Genomic DNA, 17,195 nt, shown 5'->3' with positions numbered 1-17,195 from the left:
GTGAGCACGGCGCATGTTTCATCGCAGCAGAATGCAATTAAGGATTTTAACGAGAAATTTTACTCTGGCGTGGTGGAAACTTGTTGATTGGGCAGAGCTGTTAGGCGCACTTTTGTTTGGGGTTGTCTGTCCTTCATCATCATCATCAAGTTATTCAAGTATTTTCACGTATTTGATTTTTTTTCTGTTTAATTTAGCCTCAAATAATTGTTTATTGTGACCTATTTCAACACCAGCTAGCTCAATGCTAACATATGATGAGAAACACCATAGAATGTCTAGCAAACATTAGCGTTGCTGTTACAGTAATACTAAAATAAACTGAGTGATAGAGAATAGACAGAATAGAAGTTATCATATTTCAAAATTTCATGCTTAGAAGGCCCACAATGGAAGCACAGAAAATTTGGAGTCAATCTGAGATGAACAGACATAGCCTGTTAAACTGTCATCTTCATGTAAGAGTCATTCAAACGTGGCAGTGGATTTGATGGGCTCAAAATGGACCAAAGAGGATATAACTATGCTATAAAAATGCTATCTAGCTAGCTACCTAGCCATTTGCTATCTGTCTATCTATCTATTTGCTATCCATTTCCTATCTATTTGATATCCATTTGCTATCTATTTGCTATCTATTAGCTATCTGGCAATGCTAGCTACATTAGCCATATAGCTATCTAGCTAGTTAGCTAACTGTCTAGCTGGATATCTATTAGCTATCTGTTAGCTAGCTAGCTTTCTATCTATTTTGAGTTGAGTGAAGGGTTGAGTGAACGCTGGCACATGTGGCTGCCACTGCTTACCCGCAGAAAAACTGATGCTGTGACTGTAAAGTGACCTTGAGAGTTTTGAAAGGCGCTTATAAATTAAATGTATTATTATTATTATTATTATTATTATTATTATTATGTCTGTGCGCGCTAAGCAACAAAATGACTATTGTGAGCACCGCTCCAGGTGCCTAGCGACCACATTGCTGTTTCCGTGGCAACAGTTGCCTCGCAGTCACTGTGTGGGTGATTGGCAAACTTGACAACGTACACGGAGTGACCTCTTGACCCCCACGGGCTGAATGAGAGAGGATAAAGAGCAATGTGGGGCAAGGCTGGCGCGCATACACACACACACACTCACACACACACACGCGCACACACACACACACACACACACACACACACACACACACACACACACACACACACACACACACACACACACACACACACACACACACACACACACACACACACACACACACTCAGACAGACACACACAGGGGAGGAGAGGCTAAGTGATAATCATTCTCCATTGTGGTCGTCCTCCAGCATGTTTCATAAGGTGTCATCAATAGTGCTCCAGCTGGGCTGTGTCATCAAACACAACACACACACACGCAAGCACAAGCACATATATGGGCGACCACTCCACAGCTCATTTATTGTTTCCAGGCTCTACTCGTGTAACCTTCTGTGGCCATGAATGGAAAATGTGATTCGAGTAGAAATTGTATTGCAGCAACATTTTTTTGCATTTGTCGTCTAGTTGATTCTAATCTGTTGTGTAACTGTTTTATCTGCTGTTCATTCGATCAGCAGGTTGAACTCAGAAAATAATAATAATACATTTCATTTAGAAGCGCCGTTCAAAACTCTCAAGGTCACTTTAGAGTTACAGGATCAGTTTTTTTTTGTGGGTGAGCAGCGGCAGCCACACCCGCCATAGTTGACTCAACCAGGAAGTAACTCAAATAAATAGACAGCTAGCTCCCTGTCCCCCCTCCCTCCATCCCCCTTCTCTCTCTCTCTCTCTCTCTCTCTCTCTCTCTCTCTCTCTCTCTCTCTCTCTCTCTCTCTCTCTCTCTCTCTCTCTCTCTCTCTCTCTCTCTCTCTCTCTCTCTCTCTCTCTCTCTCTCTCTATATATATATATATATATATATATATATATATATATATATACCTCTCAGTATAAGAACTTAATTGGTTCCCAGAAAATGGGTGGAAGGTGAAAAGTTTGTCTTCCAAACATTTATTTCCCATAAGAAACCATTAAAATGAGAATAATCCATTCCCAGGTCCCCATAAAACATAATTTTCTAAGAAATCAGCCTTAAAACTACACAAAATATACCTTATTTTATATATAATAAATTTGCTATTGTTTTGTAATTAAAAAAATAAAGTGTTGTTTTATTTACCTTTGTGATGATAGTTGATGCCTTGATGCAATGGAGTGGGAGGTGTGTGAGGGAGTTAGTGTTTGGAAGGAGTCACATTCCATCAGGACTGTAGGTAACTCAACCTCCGATGTGGCTTCTCTTCTTTGCTTCTTAGGAGACTCTTTACCCTTTTTGCTGACTTAAAACCTCTTAATTGATGAACTTCTTCCAGGTTGTGTCTTGACGATATCCGAGGGAAGTTGCTGTGCTTTCTCGGCAATAATACCCTCACTGACACTGTCCCTTGCGAGCTGCTTTTCGTTAATCCAAATTAACAGAAGTTGATTAGGCAGAGCTCTTATATATACATGTAACTGAATTAGTTTATACCTGACTTTTACTTGAAAATGGGGTAGCATGGTGGTCGAGTGTTTAGCGCGTCAACCTCAACAGAGCAGATGTGCAAGGTTCGATTTTGGCTCCAACCACGCTGTGTGGAGTTGCCATGTTCTCCCCGTGCCCGATTGGGTTTTCTCAAGGTTCTCCGGTTTCCTCCTAAACTCCATAAACAAGTATGGCAGGTTAATGGAACACTAAAGTGTGAGTGTGAGTGCGAATGGTTGTTCATCTATGTGTGCTCAAATGGTGTTGAAGAACAACCCCATCCTGAAGAGAGAAGTGCCCTTTGCCTCGAGCCCATTTGAAAGAATATAGATCTATAAAAGACCACACAAGTCCAAGGGGTGTGTAGAATTTTTATATTCGCAGTCACATCCCTTTACCTTCCTTATAAATAGGTTTACTAAATGTGTAAATTGAAATTGATACCTTATAAATAAATCCACGACTGTTTTTCTTGTTCCGTGAATCATTTGGATGATGGGTGCCATTTTTAAGTTGGCAATCACCCCCATAGACTTGTCTGCGCACGTTCCTGGAAATAAATCCGAAAATTGATCATCACTTCAGAGAAAAAAAAAAAAATGAAAGCGTAGTAAGATTACTCACCCTTGTGGAATGTGTCAAGGAAAAGAAGCAGGCTGTCCTCTTCATGCATCATCATTTACGTGAGTGAAAAGAAGGTCGCTACTTTATGATAAAATGTAAATGACAATATTATCTAATAGGGTGAAGAAAGTACTTAAAATTGAATGACAGCAGCTCCTGTGTTTAGTTTTTGCTGCTGTGAAATGTAAATTTCTCCACTGTGAGACGAATAAAGGCTCATCTCATCTAATTTTATTTTATTTTATTGTATTTTATTGTATTTTATTGTATTTTATTTTATTTTATTTTATTTTATTTTATTTTATTTTATTTTATTTTATCTAATCTAATCTAATCTAATCCATTAAGAGACTAAACACATCTGATTTTGTGATGTCGATTCTATTCAAGTCATTTTTTACTCAAGTGGCTTAACCATATTGTACCGAATGTTGAACTGAGGGGAATTAAACCTCCCAGGTTAGCATAATGCTAGCTACCGGGTAAAGAAATAAGGTTGGGATTTTAAACTTTATTTAAAAAAAAAAACAATTAAAAACAGTGCAAGTGAGGTGTCTGTGTAAGCTCTCAGTAGTACAGGAGTGGTCCATTGATGAAAAGGTTTCATCAGCCGTCATCTGTACTTCGCTGACGAAGCTTCTCGGATGAGGAGCAAAACGTCCGACACCTTCAAAGAAGTACAGATGACGGCTGAAGGAAACATTTTCAGCAATGTAAGTGAGGGAACCTGCAGGCTGGAGTAATTTGACACGGTTACATTAGTACATTGACGAAATATCTTCTATTTTCTGTCTACATATGTTGCTGTTCAGTTTGTCTTCAATCCATCGCTAAAAGGGCTGTTTTACCATTATTAGCGTGTGCCATAAACTAAAATGGGATAAAAGGCTAAAGGGAATTACCTCCAAGGAGAAAAGTTCAAATTAGGAAGTGAAAAATGTCTTTTGTACCTTGGTAAGTAGGTAACTTATCCACAAACTTGAACTCGTCCAGAATTCTTCAGCCCGGATCATCACCAGAACCTCATCCTTTCACCACATCACCCCCGTCCTCCATGAGCTCCACTGGCTCCCGGTCAAATATAGGATCAACTTTAAAATTCTTCTTAATACATTTAAAGCTATCCATAACTTTATCCCCCCATATCTATCTGGCCTTCTTAAAATTTCTATTCCCTCTCGTTCCCTCAGATCCTCTTCCTCCCTCCACCTTTGTGCCCCCCTGCCCATCTCAGCACGATGGGGGACCGAGCTATCAGCTGCTCTGCCCCCAAACCCTGGAACTCACTTCCTTCCCAACATTCGTAACATCGATTCTCTTCCCCACTTCAAATCCCATCTCAAAACCCACATTTAAAATTGCGTTTTCTGTGTAGCTCTTTCTCTTGTTTCTATTTACAATTGTATTTTATTTATTGTATTCTATTTTGTGAGTGTATTTTATTTATTATAGTTCCTATGATTGTCTGTGACTGTAAAGTGTCCTTGAGAGCTTGGAAAGGCGCTTAAAATAAAATGTATTATTATTATTATTATTATTAGTAGTAGTAGTAACAATAGCTTTTGAAAAACGTCAATATGAGTTTGGTTAATTATTTGGTTGGTTGGTTTGGTTAATTATTTTGGACCAAATAAAATGATATTTCTGTGCAAAATCCTACTCAATTCGTGTAAAAACAGGGCCATCCGAGCTGTTCACCAGCAAAAAGGATTACAGTCTCTCTCTCGCCGTCTCTCTTGGAGGACACAAGTGAGTGAGTAGTCGAAGGTTTGTAATGAACGTGTGACTGCAGCGTTCATCTCTGAACTAATAAAGCCTGCGGGGAGTTGAGCTTAGTGTTAGGAGGTCGTCGCCGGCAGCGCCTCTCACAGGAGATGCACGCAAACTCATTTCCTCTACAGGTGCTAAGAGGGACACGCTTCATAAACCTGGAATGGTGAACCAACACACACACACACACACACACACACACACACACACACACACACACACACACACACACACACACACACACACACACACACACACACACACACACACACACATTCCTGTTTCAAAGGTTTTGTAAGGTCCGGATAACTCTAGATAAGGAGTGAGGACCACCGTTGCTGATAATTTTAGAGAAGAACTAGTGTTACATTTGAACACTAAATGTCACGCTATTTCCCACTGCAACTTCTTTAAAAACAAAGCAATAAAAAGTGAACTTGAAACTGAAATAACAGCAGGAGTGAGATTTCTGAATGGGTACATTCAAAGTCCTCACGTCTGTAGTGAATTTGGTTTGAATATGGTTGAATATGGTGTTATTTTGTGTGGTATTAACTTTTTCCTCTCATTAACCATGCACACACACACACACATAAACACAGACAGTGAGTAAAAAGTGTGTGTATCCAAGTGAAATGAAAATACACACCAAAAAAAAATCATTTTGGGTGAATTTGTGAGGACCTTTGAGAAACTTTAACAGATGCATCATGTATAGACCCTCTAGAAGACTGTAGAATGAAAAACTTGTGAGGACGGGCCAAAAGGTCCTCACTTGTCAAAAATGTCCTCACTACGTATGGTATAAAATATTAGCGGTCCTCACAAGACTAGTCATACAAACAGACACACACACACATACAGAAACAGCATTTAAAGAAAGCGTTTTTTGACGACAATCTGGATTGTGTCATGTTCAAAACCTACCCGCGATTGTGCCGTATGTTTTATTGTGAACGTCCTACGGATGACAAAGCCTCCACTCGACTACGCGTATTCTCAAGCAATAACATCCACATCTGTATTATCAACCCAAGAATACCCGTGGTCGAGAGTGAAGACAAGAGGCCCTCTCCCTCGTCCTCTCTGTCCTCATCCTCCTTTGTGTTGTTGTAAGGAGACATCACCTATAGGAGAACACAGAATAGAGGTAACTATCCATCCATGAATAACAACATGCTTTTCTTTCATCATGCGCATTCAGAGCCAAGTAATGTGAGAGCATTTTTTTAATTAAAAAATATCACAAAATAAACACTATTTGGAATTGTCGCGGCTTGGAATTGAAGCGGATTTATGTGGGACAGGAGATGCGAGAGTGTCTCTTCGTCAATGGATGCTACAGCTTCATGTTTGCTTTCAACATTTAGCTTGTAGCAGATGTGCACATTTCACAATTTCGTCCCTGATCCACTGGTGAAAAGGACACTTAGATCATCTCCTCTTTCATCTAAAACTGCTTCATACAACAAAGAGGGTGCAGAAAGTGCTTAAGATTGAATGACTGTGTGTGGCTTTTGTGTTGTGTCACATTATTTGTTATTTAGTTTTTTTTTTAGTATTTTACTTCAAGAGGGCAACGTGAGAGTGGCTGCATTTACTGCAGGTCCTATATTTTGTTTTTCTACTTCTTTCTTTCCCTTCCTCTTCCTTTCATAACTTTGCTGCTGTGATATGTAAATTTCTACACTGCAAGACTAATAAACGCTAATCCAATCCATTTTAAAGTGAGAAAAGCTTTTTGTACCGTAGTCATTCACTGCCATAGTGCAAAACTGTGTCCACTCGAGTAACAGGGTTTTTGTCATTGTCATTAAAATGCCAGGACCCACACAATATTGAGTTTTAGGACTACATAAACATTCAATGCAGCGTAAGAAACCTTTTAATCAGAAAAAATAGTTATTTCCTAAATTATATTCGTCTGGAGTTGTTTGAGCTTGAAATGAGGGTGACTGTCCAAAATACTATGCAATACATACATATTGGTTTATTTCGCGCGTTAACTATTTTTTATGACACAAATGCATGTACATTGTACTGTTTTTGGATGAGTCACTGATGTCCAAGTCAAGGCCTGGAGGTTAAATATGGCCCGTCACATCATTTTATCCGGCCTGTGAAAGCAAATCAAACTTGTGAAATTCCATGCTAATCTATCAAGCTAGTTAGCTCGATAGCGACCAAACTAGCTAGCTTGCTCTCTTTCTATTCAGGTAGCTGGCTAATCTGAAATTTGCTAAGTACTGTATTCTCTTATTCTTTTCTGGAATGCCGTACAATAGCTATATGGCTAGATATTATCTATCATTTGGCTTGCGAGGTAGCTTTCTATCTATTTGTCTTACTATTCTATTTCAGTTACTTCCGGGTTGAACGAACGCTGGCGCGTGTGGCTGCCGCTGCTCACCCACGGAAAAACTTTTCCTGTGACTGTAAAGTGACCTTGGGAGTTTTGAAAGGTGCTTGTAAAGAAATTCATTATTATTATTAACAACAGCTGAAGCTGGAACAAAGCGCTAAATGCTGCCACAGTGTGGAAGGGGAAAAAAATCATTGCCAAGCAAGAAAAAAAAAAAACCGAACTAATTCGGGAATGGCGCTCGATTACATATTTTCAATTCCTGACTAAATTCATGAAGGGCAGTGAAGGAGTTAAGGAGAGCAGAGAGGTGCTCTTCCAATATCAAATAGGTGTCGCTATGTGTAATACACCGCAACACAAATATATTCTTACTCCCCCCCATCATTGACTTTGTTGCCTCAGGCTGGTCCCGTGGAGAATAATGTTGGTACACATTTGCCAATTAGAGAGCAGGATGTGTCAATCTGGCAGCATACGGTGGATGAATGGAAGTGTGTGTGTGTGTGTGTGGTGTGGGGGGGGGGGGGTTGACGGGGTGTTGCATCAGAACCAAGGAGAGCTCCTATATATAGCGTAAAACCTGGTTGACAAACATTACTGATTTTGTTTCTTTCGCTCCTCCATCGCCGCAGTTTACTCCCTTGTAGTGCCTTCAGATAGGAGTTGGAATGAAAAATGAAACGAATGCAAATGCATTTCACCGTTTTCAGCTTTTCAGAATAAAAAACATGATGGACTGTCTATTTAGGATATCGTACTTGACATACGTGGTAATGACATCAATAAATAGAATTACATTTTTTATCGGCCTTTTTTTATTTTTTATAAATTTTAAAAGCTTTACAGGATGTGTTCAACTCGGCCACTTAAAGGACAAACGACACCATTTTTTTTTCCCCTAACTGACATCAGAAAAACGTTTTATAGCATCTGAAATACCCAAAACACGCAGGCTGATATTTGTAGTCAAATGCAAAACACCAATTAAACTGACTTAAAGTGTGCTAAATGCCAAAAAATTGAGCTGCCGCAAAATGCATTGCGTGTCCTTTCTCGGTCAGGGCCGTTCCTTCCGGTACGCGACGGCAGGACTCGTCACCAACTCAAAAACAAGACTTCCGGAATATTCAGCGTGAGTCTTAAAACGTAAAATATAGCTATATGCGGTGTCCATAATTTGTGAAATTACTTCAAATGACTTCTACTGAGCGTATTTTACAAAGATTCCACGGCATATTTTACGTTTTAAGACTCATGCTGAATATTCAGGAAGTCTTGTTTTCGAGTTGGTGACGATTCCTGACGTGATGTCACGTCAGGGATGCCCCTGACCGAGAAAGCGACACACAGTGCATTTTGGGTACTTTGTTTGGTCTGAAAAATTTGTGTTGATCTGTGTTGATGGCGAAATTACAAGGAAAACACATAAATCACGCGATGGGGAATCGTTGTGTGACTACTATTTGATACTAGTTGACACAAATTCCCAGAAGACAAATCAGCCCATTTCCAACGGAGCTTTGGCGCTATCTTCTTCCTTTTTGTGGGTGCTACATTTCTGTCCAGATGCCTCAAAATGACACGGGATAACTTCTTTAATCGATTGCAAACATTTATGCTTTCCTATTCAGAACTATTTGAATCATATTCATAACTGGATGAGTAACAAGAAAGCATATTCTCCGAATCTGAAGCCATTGTTTTGATTCTAGAGCAAGGCAAGACATCTTGGCGTGACGTCACGAACAAGGGGGCGGGACCTTCTGAAACTCGGCATCTCTGAGGTAATTTTGAAGTACTTTTGGGACACTTTAACTCATTTTTATTGGTGTTTTGTATTCGACTAAAAATATCAGCCTGCGTGTTTTGGGTATTTTAGATGCTATAAAACGTTTTTCTGATGTCAGTTAGGAAACAAAAAAAAATGTGTTGGTTCTCCTTTAAGGGTAGTAAAAGAGTTAGATTAATGGTTAATTGAGACCTCACATCTTCATAAATATTGCACTATTTGGAAAAAAAAGAATCTTCTATTTTCTGTATACATATGTTACTATTCAGTCTGTGTTAAATCCATCGCAAAAAGGGCTGATGCAACGCAACATCGATTCTATTTAGCGTTAGCTACAAGCTAACGGGGGGAAAAGGCTAAGGGGAAACTGTGTATTTTGGATTTGAAAAATCCAAATTCGGACATTTTTGTCAATGTGAAACCAAGATATATTACACGTCACCAAACAAAAATATTATGAAAAATATGTATTTCATTTATTCGGTCATCAAACAGGAAAATTAATTTACGTACTTATTGAAAAGCTCCCTAAAAACACCACCATTTTTTTGGTTAGGCGTTTTTACAAAGCACTATATTGCATTGAAAATCAGGCAGAAAATAAATAAAGTAGTTTTATAAAGTGTAATTCCTATACACTGGGAAAAGCCGATTCACCACAAAAAAAGGAGTGCATTTAATTATTTGGAGGCCTAACGCAACTCTCGTCAAGGACCTCACCAAGCCTGTGTACTGCCAAGATTTTGCATATAAAATTTGATCCACTCAAGACTGTAAATTTGAAAAATTACCGTCCTTTTTCATCATCAAAAACCTGCTTTCCACAGAGCAGAAAACAAGGTACTGATGGAGGGCTACTGCAGTTGTGATCCCAATGAGCGTGGATTTCCCCCCCCCCTCTCCCACCCTCAATCCAAATTGAGAAACAACTACGGGTTCAGTGCTGCAACGTGGGCAATCGTCAGTTGCCACCACAGCTTGAGATGAAAGAGGTATAATGGGCTTCATCTGCAGTACAAAGATACTTTGGCAAGCCAGGACACAAAGTCATGAGGAGGGTTTGACCATCACCTCTGAACATCGTTGGTTCCCCTCCTCATAAACAGAGCATTTCAACAACCTCTTGGTGAATGATCTCAGGCGAGCGACCTGAGATCATTAAATCCTGGGCGAACTCAACTACCTCCTGCTTGCCAAGGCCAAAGAAAGAAGTACTTTCAGAATCCCTACTGAATAATGCCAACACAGCGCTGACAAGTTTCTCCTCGGGTAAAACGCAGAGTCAATCATGAACAACCTTGGGCGGATAATCGAAATATATATCTATATAGATATATCTATATATCTATATATCTATATCCTGCATATATATCTATCCTGTATATATATATCTATCCTGTATATATATCTATGATATATATATATATATATCTATTTAGATATCTATATATCTATATTTATCGATATATTATCTGTATATTTATCTACATCTATCTACTGTATATCTATAGCTATATCTATCTATATCCATATCTATATCTATATAGATATCTATATATCTATATAGATATCTATATATATCTATATATCTATATTTATAGATATATTTATCGATATATTATCTATATATTTATCTATATCTATCTACTGTATATCTAGAGCTATATCTATCTATATCCATATCTATATCGATATCCATATCTATATTGATATCTATATCTATATCTATATCTATATCTATATCTATATCTACTCTATATCTATATCTATATCAATATCTACTCTATATCTATCTACTCTATATCTCTCTACTCTATATGCATAGATAGATAGATAGATAGATAGATAGATAGATAGATAGATAGATAGATAGATAGATAGATAGATAGATAGATAGATAGATAGATAGATAGATAGATAGATAGATAGATAGATAGATAGATAGATAGATAGATAGATAGATAATCTGTCTCTCTCTGTCACTATTTTGAAAATAGTTTATACCTTACAAAGTGCCACCATGCGACGGGGAAAAACAATCCAACATATCCAGTGAAGAATCTCCTGTTCTTCATAATTAGGAATGTCACTCATCTTCCTTGTCTGTTCTTCCGACAAGTTAAAAAGTATGTCTTATTTGCTCATGAAAGTACTGTACTTTGATGAGATGTAAAGAGACAACTCTTCATTTAACTGGAATGACATGAATGTGTTTCATGGATCCGTTCTGAAAGCATCATCTGCCTTCCTTCCTGTGGGAGAGCAGAGAGAAGGGTTGGGTTGTGCACTCCTTACGTTGACGTCACATGACCTCATCCTGCATCCTCATGATTAGCCTTTCATTTATTGCTGCGCTAACTTTATTTCACGGCGGGTGGATGACATCTGGTTTTGCCATTTAGGCAGGGGGTGGAATCAGTTTCCTGAATTGACGTGATTGGAAGTGAACAGGCACCAGCTTGAGGGGCTTTTTTGTTTTTGTTTTAAAGCATGATTGCTGTCTCCTGCCACACACTCATTGTATCCATCAACAGGGGCTGGACACCTGACATTTTGCATGCGTACAACAGGAAGCATTGCTGCTTAATTGCTTGGAACTAAAGGCGCCTGCTTTAATGATCATCATTATGATGATGACACGGTATGGCGACATATTGGTGCGCAACATATGGCGTATGGGCCTTTTGGGGCACATTAGACCACAACACAGAAGCAAAAAAATGTAAAAACCAGAACAGGAGGGAAAAATACGTATAATCTGTGAAAAAAACATTGTTATAATAATAATAATAATAATAATAATAATAATAATAATAAATTTCATTTATAAGCGCCTTTCAAAACTCTCAAGGACACTTCACAGTCACAGGATATTTTATCTGCAGGTGAGCAGCGGCAGCCACACGCACCAGCGTTCACTCAACCCGGAAGTAACTCAAATAGATAGAAAGATAGCTAGCTAGGAATTGATACAATAATAATAATAATAATAATAATAATAATAAATTTCATTTATAAGCGCCTTTCAAAACTCTCAAGGACACTTTACAGTCACAGGATATTTTTTCTGCAGGTGAGCAGCGGCAGCCACACGCACCAGCGTTCACTCAACCCGGAAGTAACTCAAATAGATAGAAAGATAGCTAGCTAGGAATTGATACAATAATAATAATAATAATAATAACAATAATAATAATAATAATAATAATAATAATAATAAATTTCATTTATAAGCGCCTTTCAAAACTCTCAAGGACATTTTATAGTCACAGGATATTTTTTCTGCGGGTGAGCAGCGGCAGCCATAGGCGCCAGCGTTCACTTAACCGGGAAGTAACTCAAATAGATAGAAAGCTAGCTAGCTAGGTAATAGATACAGAAATAATAATAATACATTTCATTTCTAAGCGCCTTTCAAAACTCTGAAGGTGTCAAATGTTTTAATAGGCCCCATACGCTGCTCTGTAATCGGCATCATACATTTTTTAGAAAAAACACAATCTATTACTCTATTGTACTTCTCCTATCGGGTTTAAGTTTATTTGTTATTTATTTTTTTTGTGGTTGTTCTGACTTGAAGATGGCGCCGCGAAAGTGGCTGCCTTTCCAGCTGTTTCTGTATTTTGTTTTTCTACTTCTTTCTTTCCTTTCCTCTTCCTTTCATTACTTTGCTGCTGTGAAATGTAAAATTCTCCACTGCGAGACGAATAAAGGTAAATCCAATCCAATCCGAGAACCAATATATCTTAAATTAAATGGGAAGATTTTTATTTTATGTATTTATTCCCCCAAATTTATTTATAAAACGTGACTACATTTGAATTGGGACTAGAATTGTTCTTATTTTACATAGATCCTGACTTTGACAGTTTCATTTTGTCTTTTCACCCATCTAGCTTTTATATTCGGGTTTTATTAAAAATTATGACTAAGTTTCCTATTTCTTTACCTCTGTATGACATGAATGAATGGAACTAATGAACTTTCCCTGTCTCACAAAAAATAGCATTTTAATAGATATTTCAAAAACACATCTATGATATTAATCAATAATTTATTTGTAATTCCCAATTATTATTTTCTGATCATTATTAAGAATTAAAAAGTATTTATTGGCAGATTTCCCCCTGGTTCTTCAACCCAAATCTATTTTTTCTTCTTCTGATACACTCCCTTTGCTCTTGCTGCATTCTTCCCATCTCAGAGTGCTATTGAGGAAGCGCGACTGTGTACATCCCATCCAATCAGAACGCACACCCAGAATCTCCCGTGGACCATCTCAGTCATGTTGAATCCACTTGAAGAAGACTGCCAGGGTTGTCATTTATCAGCCGTTGCCATAGGAACTCTAACCTTGGGTCACTAGTAGAAATAAGAAAAGATTTAACTTACCACTCCCGACCGCTTCGGAGAGAAGCCGCTCCGTTTGTTCCACATTGGATCCACGGTGGAGTGTGTGGGTGTTGGAGGGGGGGGGGGGCACCCCCCACGCACACCTCCTCCTCTTCTTCTTCCACCCTTCATGGCGTTTCTCTGTCTCACGCGCTAAGCGGGGAATCACACAACCACTCCTTGTTCCCCCCGCCACCCCCCTCTTCCCGCCACAGCGGAGGGAGAGGGAGGCAGCATGCAACAGCATCAGCATCCCATGCAAGTCAGCTACACAGACCACTCCAGTCGTCATCCTCCTCCTCTTTTTGTTCTCTGCTCCTCCTCTTTCTCCTCCTCTGCTTGGTTGAACAAAAAGGAAATAAGCGCAAGAAATAGGATCTTCAAACATCATATGTATGATGAAGAGCTTGTTTGCATTTGTATTGATCATGAAATAAATTCAGATAATTAGTGAGCACGTAGTCACTACATCTTGCATTTGAGTTACGAACGGCAGTGCGTACGAACATTTTTGTAGTAACATATGTAGTATTCTCTCCAGTTGTACATATACAGGTAGCATCCGAGTTACGACTGGGTTCCATTCCGACAAAACGGTCGTAAGTCAAACGGTCGTAAATTGAAAAGCATTCAAAATGGCTGACACAAGTTTATACGACAGGATAGTATATGATGTCAATCTATTGTTTTTAAGCAACGTTTTCTATTGATTACTATTATATACCAAAATGTTGACAGTGCATTTATAAATCTGATAACTTTCAGTGTCATTTTAATCATTGTATATTTCGTATGATTGATCTTTATTACTGTGTCGGCGCACATGCTTTCTGCTGACCCAAATACGCATGGCATCCCACGCATGCTAGCTGTCCAAAAATCGCTCTCCCTGCTAACGGAGAAGCCAGAAGAGGTCACCTGTCTCAAAGAGGCGGCGGCGCCGACCGTGAGCCCCATCCCCCCGATTGCTGTGCGAGTGATATGCTGTCATGCTGGAGAAAATTGTTGTACGCGTTTGTTAAGAAACAGTTATTTTGTATCTTTATTTTGTGCAATGCTACTCCGGCAAATAAACATCCTACTTGTTCGATATTGTCACATTCTGATTGATAGCAGGGGGCGGGGCCGCACCTCCCCGCTTCCACCACACTGTCAACTTGTATTTGTACTTTGTATTACCTTAGACTTTCTATATCTTCGGTGCTCGGGATAAGGTATATTTTGTGTAGTTTTAAGGCTTATTTAGTAGAAAATTATGTTTTATGGGGACCTGGGAATGGATTATTCTATTTTTTTAAATGGTTTCTTATGGGAAATAAATGTTTGGCAGATGAACTTTTCACCTTACGCGCATATATCTGGGAACCAATAAAGTTCGTAAGCTGAGGTATCACTGTACTTATATAAACCTTAAACATACATTCCATACAAAATATCAGAATCAGAAAATCTTTATTCGTGCCACAATGGGAAAATTTGCAAATATAAATATAGCACTATATATATATATATATATATATATATATATATATATATATATATATTTTTTTTTGTGGTACATAATATATATATATATATATATAGAGGGCGGCCCGGTAGTCGAGTGGTTAGCACACCGGCTTCACAGTGCAGAGGTCGCCGGTTCGCGTCCCGGTCTGGCCTCCCTGTGTGGAGTTTGCATGTTCTCCCCGGACACGCGTGGGTTTTCTCCGGGTCCTCCGGTTTCCTCCCACACTCCAAAAAACATGCATGGCAGGCAGATTGACCACTCCAAATTGTCCCTAGGTGTGAGTGTGAGAGTGACTGTTGTATGTCTTTGTGTGCCCTGCGATTGGCTGGCAACCAATTCAGGGTGTCCCCCGCCTCGTGCCCGAAGACAGCTGAGATAGGCTCCAGCATCCCCCGCGACCCTAATGAGGAATAAGCGGTACGGAAAATGAGATGAGATGATATATATATATATATATATATATATATATATATATATATATATATATATATATATATATATATATATATATATATATATATATATAGAGAGAGCACTAGCAACTTATGGGCGAATTCACCTTACGAACGACCGTTCGGAACATATCTCGTTTGTAAGTTGGCGAGCGTCTGTATGATGGACTCAATGAATGTACCACAAATTTTGTTCCAAAATACATTATCATTTGAAACTCACAACACAATAAATCATTAAAAATAAATGTCTTGGAGATGAAAATTATGTATGTTGAATGTGGGAGCGTCCTGAATACAAATGGTGCAGCAAGATGGAAACCACAGATGTCAAACTCAAGGCCCATGAGCCGGATCTGGATTGCGACTAATTTTATGTGACGGTGAAAGCAAATCAAACATGTCAACTTCTTTGAGGCTTGTTAAACTGTGTGTCAAAATTTCAAATTATCAGATGCACTATATAATTGACACATTTTAAGCCTTTTCTCATGTCCAATATTTTTTTCATTGACTTCTTTGTATGGCTTCACAGTCATGACACACAGTCATCCATTTTAATAATGATAAATGTTAAAAATCTAAAAATTCTGCTTATTATTTTGATCTGGAATTAGAATAAGGGTGTGTTGACTTTTCATATCCGCTTTAGGTAGACATGTGAGTGTGGATGGTTGATTGTGCGTTGGTGCAATGTGATGGACAGCAAAGCACTAAGACTAGTGAATTATGATGTGGCAAAGCGTTTTCAACTTAATGTGCTCTAAACCTTTAAATGCACGATTGTCTATTTTCCTCTTTCCCCATTATGTGTTATGTGTTTTCCCCTATGGAAAATGTCATTGCCACAACATGATTTATTAATGTTGCATTATTGTCACTGATTGCATAGTGCAAAAGTCCACTTAAAAGGTGGACACAGCACTCCAAGTAACGCGTTGAACAATAAGTTACTTTTGTAAGAAATCATTTTATTTGTGTGGGCGGGTTTATGAATTATGAATATGCTATTTCACTTCCACTGCAGCTGTCGGAACCAGTTCAAGGTGTCCCTTACCTATTGCCTGATGACAGTTGGGTGAGACTATAGGACACTTGTGACCCCCGTGAGGATAAGCGGATTAGAAAATGTATGTATGCTTTGAAAGGCGCTTGTAAATTATAATAATAATAATAATTATTATTATTATTATTATCAGCTAAATGATCATTAATAAAAAAAAACACCAGAATGTTATAACCTTTAAAAATTTGTGCAATTGTTCAATAATAGTTTTCACTTCATTCTTATATCTATTATATACGTATATTCCAGTGCCAGGGTTTTTGTCATTGTCACTCGAATTCTAGGACCCACAGAACATTGAGTTTTAGGACTATGTAAACATTCAATACAGCGTTAGAAACCTTCGACACTCTCTTCTTTCATCAGGAACAAAAATAGTTATTTCCTAAATTATATGTGTCTGGAGTTATATGAGCTTGAAATGAGGACGGCTATCCAAAATACAATGCATATTGTTTTATATCGCGCTTTAACAACAGCTGAAGCTGGAACAAAGCGCTAACATGGAAAGAAGGGAAATGCTGTCCCCTTGGGGAAGAGAAAAAACATTGCCAGAGGCCGTGGCCAGTGCTTTATAGGCACCCAAGGATGAAAAACAAAACGAACAAATTCGGGAATGGCGTTCTACGTCATATTTCCAAATCCCGAATAAATTCGCCAATGGCAGTGAATGAGTTAATGATG

Source organism: Hippocampus bargibanti, linkage group LG10, assembly GCF_051943395.1.
Source record: "Hippocampus bargibanti isolate YZ-2025 linkage group LG10, ASM5194339v1, whole genome shotgun sequence".
NCBI lineage: Eukaryota > Metazoa > Chordata > Actinopteri > Syngnathiformes > Syngnathidae > Hippocampus > Hippocampus bargibanti.
The sequence above is the reverse complement of the archived record's forward strand: the minus strand, read 5'-3'. Positions refer to the sequence as shown.